The sequence below is a fragment of the Micropterus salmoides genome, unplaced genomic scaffold (genome assembly GCF_014851395.1).
Source record: "Micropterus salmoides isolate LMB-PRFRI ecotype aquatic unplaced genomic scaffold, ASM1485139v1 Ms_hic_scaffold_9, whole genome shotgun sequence".
NCBI classification, from domain to species: domain Eukaryota; kingdom Metazoa; phylum Chordata; class Actinopteri; order Centrarchiformes; family Centrarchidae; genus Micropterus; species Micropterus salmoides.
Window position 1 is genome coordinate 10,264,526 of NW_024044681.1, and position 5,045 is coordinate 10,269,570.

Genomic DNA, 5,045 nt, shown 5'->3' on the forward strand with positions numbered 1-5,045 from the left:
CTAAGTTACTTTACTTCCACCATGTCTTTTCTCTAATATATAATAATGTACTTCCTGCAACTCACAAGCACATTTTGGTACCTAACAACTGTTCACAGTGGCGGTTGAATGCTTCCCTGCAATGTGAATTGTTTCAATCTCTTTGTCCTATTCTAAATCTTGTTGTTTTTTCTCAAAATCTATTTTGAGTTGAATGCAAATGTTTTCCCCCCTATCTCCGGATCTCAGTGCTGCTGCCACTCTTTTCACGATTTTCTCCCATACAGCACAGTGTCCTTTATCGTCTTCTTTTGAAAGTTTAAATGCAGACATCTGCTTTTTTTAACAGCTTGTTTGGCTAGTTTGTCCAAACTCTTATTACCCATATGAGCAGGAACCCTAAATTAATGTGACCCCAATACCTGGTTTTATTACTCTCAGATAGATAGATCAGTCCCTCCAGGATTTTGCAATGATGCGATCGCAACTATTAACACAAACTCAACAAATTTTGACCAATCACCGCAACGTTTCCAATTTTGACCTATCATAGCCGTTTGTCATACGTCAGCTTGTCACTTCTTGTTTATAAGAAGCAGCAGACATGTGTGATGCAGACAACAATAAACGGTGAAAAACAGTATCTGGATCTTCTTTACCAAAGCAGGGGTAAAGTGTTTTGCCAAAACGTGCAGTATTGTGGTCAAATATAATAGGAAATTGTTTATTGACAAACAATTTGCCGCCACAAAACATACTCGGAGAGTGGCAGAAAGGCATGGATGACGTCAGATGAGACAAATCACTGTGACGCAGGCTGCTGCATCTCGTTCAGCTGCAAATGCTGAAAGAATCAACGTAAGCTGGTTTGAATATGCAGGGTTAGTGACTGTTTAATGATTCAGCTATAATTCTAAAGTTAAAAAAATCTAATCTACCTTTGCAGTTTTCACTTATTCCCGCAATTTCATCACTACTCCACAAAATATTGCAACTTTCGTCGCCATTTTTTAGAAAAACTGCCACATTTTAGGCCGCAACAATCAGTATAAAGGCCTGGAGGGACTAATAGATGGATGGATAGATAGATAGATTTGTGTATACATGAAAAATGACACAGGCTTTTTAAGAAAATTGATTTTGTTTTATTGGAGTAAATATTGGAGTGGGTCTGCCCACATTAAATGTAAATAAATGATGTGAAGGAACTGAAAGTATCCAGACACGCCTGCTTGTATGTCCTTACACACTGTTTAGGGACTGCCTGCAGTGAGAAATAGTTAAAGTCATCAATCATATCACCTCAATAGACAACTGCCATAACTGAGTGCCTCTTCACCACCGTTCAACAGCCACAGGAGTTTTCTAAATTTCATTTATTCAAGCAAACATCTTGACTAAGAACACCTTGTTGTTGTTGTTTTTTAACCATAACCTCCTGGTTGGAGTGGCTTAATTGTGAAAAAGCTGTCACCACAGACTTGGCATCTGGCAGCCACACTGATACCAATCTTTAAAAGTACATACTTTCATAGGCAGCAGATAATATTATATCTTAATCACATAACTAAGGACTCAAAGATTATAATCCAGACCAACAGCTTTTTATTCCTTTAAAATGTGTTGATTTTTCCTGCACCGCCTATCTTTTCTGACTCCAACTCAAAAGATGTGAAACTGTCTTTACCAAAACAAGATAAAACGTCAACATTGTTTTGTTCAAATTACTAAAAAACTAGGCTTACCTATCCAGAGTAACAGGGATACGTGTTTGGAGAGACTCATGGATGTGAGCAACACAAACTAAATTTCATTTGCCTCCATTGTATTGGCGCAGAGGCACAAATCTCAAGACACCTCAAGACCTGCATAAATAAAACCAAAACAACAGTATGCACTCTTCCACTATAAGTAAGTAAGCCTTTTTCTGGCCAACCAACTCTTAAAGTAGTTTAATTTCCCTAAACTTCCCTGATCTGCTCACATGCATTGACCTAGGTTGTCCTTTACTATGTGAGGACTTATTACACAGGTAGCTACACAGCACTCCATATGAAGCACATCATTTATAAGCTACCCTGATCGAGGTCTCCACACCAGTCCCTTTGCATTACTACCTCTCTGATGTACGCATTTCTGCTGCACTGTCAAAAGTTAATTTTCATCTTTTTCTGCTGCAGCTTGTTCCTGTTTTGGCAACCCACAACTTTTAAGCCCAAAACATAGCCCACATATGAACACAACTGAGGATGCCCTGCTGCACTGTGATGCAGTGTTGCCTTCAGAAATGTCACCTGAAATTCTAATTGCAATTCAACGGTGAGCTGTAGCATAACTAATCCAATAATAGTGAAAGGTATTATACTTGTCTGATTCTTATGGTTCCGCTTTTCCTGTCATGGAATTTGTTTCTTGCTGTAATAATAATGTTGAACTCTTTTTTTTTTCTCCACAGGGAAGTAAGACACATGTTGAGTTATGTCCAACTGTACCACAAATTTGCAAAATAGAAGTAGTGCTGACGTGGCACATGTGTACTTAAGTGGAGTCGAGGGCTTTACAAGTCCTCTTGGTTCCTAGGAACCAAGCCAGGTATAATAAATATTCAGTCTGACTGGGCATGGGAGGGCCCACTGTTAGGTCTTAGGTTGAGTTTAGGTAGGTTTTGAAACTGTCAAGATCTCTAACATGTTTGTTTCAAACTTCACTCTGAACGTCTCTCTACTGCCCACTATAATGCAGCCCTCATGAAAACCCTCTGCCTTGCTCAGGGACAGCTCTGTGGTGCTTGTTTATGAAGAAAATAAGATTCAAATTAAGCTTCATTATTCTGTTGTTACATTAAACAGCAGAACGGCCAAACTCGCAGTAAACCCACAAAATGCAGTTAAAAGACGCCTCGCTCGCATCTCACACAGCAGATACCCACAATGTGAAAAAATAAACATTTTCAGATACTGCTTGCCTTCTCATCTAAAATATAGTTAGAGAATTGCAGTAGCAAACACAACAGGCCAAAGTGGAAACTTCTCAGTCCAAGAGGGGAGTGACACCATTCCTCTTACTCTTTTTTTCTTCTTTTTAATTGCCGATGCACTACTGGAGTCCATGCTTGACAACAGCAACAGTGGCCATAGTGGCAAGACTGGTCTGGAGTTCTTGGTTCAAACACAGGAAGTGCTGTGGATCAGAGAGTGGTGCGCAGCAGTCGAATTACACGCTGGTAAAGCTGCTGGGCAACTGACACCAGATTCCTAAGGGAAAGGAAAACAATTAAGAAGAGTTAGGAATGAACAGACTGCTGTATAGATAGCGAAATGGAGAAAACAGGGTGGTTAATAAGCAGCAGAGATGGAAAATAAAGAATATCAGAGCTGACAAAAATAACCTGTGGAGTTCCCCAAGGCTCCATTCTGGGACCTCTTATGTTTATCCATTTAATGCATTTAACGGTAACAGTGTACAAGTAGCTCTAAAAAGTCAATCAGACAGCTGCAACTGATTCAGGACCCATATACATTTCTGATTTTCTGCTGCTTTATGAACCAATCCAGACCCTCAGGTTGTCTGGGTCAGGTCTGTTTACTGCCCCGAATGTCAAAATTAAACATGGAGAAACAGCGTTCAAGTTGTTATCAACCATATATCTAAAACAAAAAACATATATGCTACAATTGTCAGTTCTTTAAATCAGTTGCTAGATACTTTTGTTTTTTTAAGGCTTTTCTTTCATATCTTACACTGCTTACTGTAACTTTTACTATCCTGTTTTATCTTGTTATTTTATTTTCTATATTACTGTATTTTCATTGTGTCTCAATTTATTTTGCACTATGTTGCTTTTATGTTGTACATAAAGTGCTTTGAATTGCTTTGTAGTTGAAAACCTTGCCTTGCCTTGCAAAAAGTTCGCAGAGAGCAGCTGGGCCAAAAAAACAACAACATATGAGTGAGTCAATATTCACAATACAGGGATTATTAGCTGGCTTGTCCGCACCACAGAAGAAGAGCACAAAACACAGTGATTTATATAATTGCCTTTGCCTTTTCTTTCTTCCTCAAAGAAAAGTTCACAGGTTCACATTATTAGACTGTATTCTGAGCATATGACAACCCTTTAATCAGATTCACAGTAGAGTAAAGTTTTGTTTGTGTTTCTGCAAAGATTTTTGGATTAGGAACACCGGCGACTGACTGGTTGCTTCTAGCTCAGGCTAAAGAGGTGACATCAAGATAAAATCAAAACCTCATGAGGAGGGGGCACCTGTGTAGCTTAGGGGTGTGTTGCATCTTCCTCTCCCACATTTCCTGTAATTTCTCTCCTCTCTGTTGTAATAAATGGCGTTTATTAACATTCTCTATTGACGACTTAAATTTCTAGTCAACAAAGTAAATCCAAAAGAACATTTGGAAATATCCAACATGTAGCCTATGTGCTTTATTTCTAACACACTGTACATCAAAGACACTTTTAACTTAGCTCTTAACATAACTGACCATCATCTTTAATTAATTGATCGCATTTTTGCTTTTCAAGGAACATGACTTTTTTTTCAAACTAACTGCATATGCACAGTCGCCTGGACAAAACAAAAAATATGTACACAATATGATAATATTCTCTATATAAATGATAAGTGCGTACTCACCGAGCTCCGACAGAGAAGCAGTTGTTGCGGTTTGGGTGGAGGCAGAAGAGCGAGGCCACGCAATAAACACAGCACAACAACATGGAGAGTAGCCGTTTCTTTAAAGACATCTTCAGTCTGATAGAAACACATATACCATCACTTTCAAATTGTCTGCAACAGAGACCACGCAATAACACCCTTTCTTGAACTCTATATTTAGGTCTCACATTTTACTCCAAGATCTTGGCCCAAATGCCAAGAATAAAAATTGTCTTAAGTGCCAATACATTGATCATACACTTATTATTAAAGTGACATAATTTGTTCACTCTACTGCCGTTTAAAATATTTGTGTACAGCAAAACAGATTTAAATTTAAGGTGGGCTGATGGTGTCCTGGAAGAATCCTGCAAGAGTTTCTTTTTCCTCAGAAAA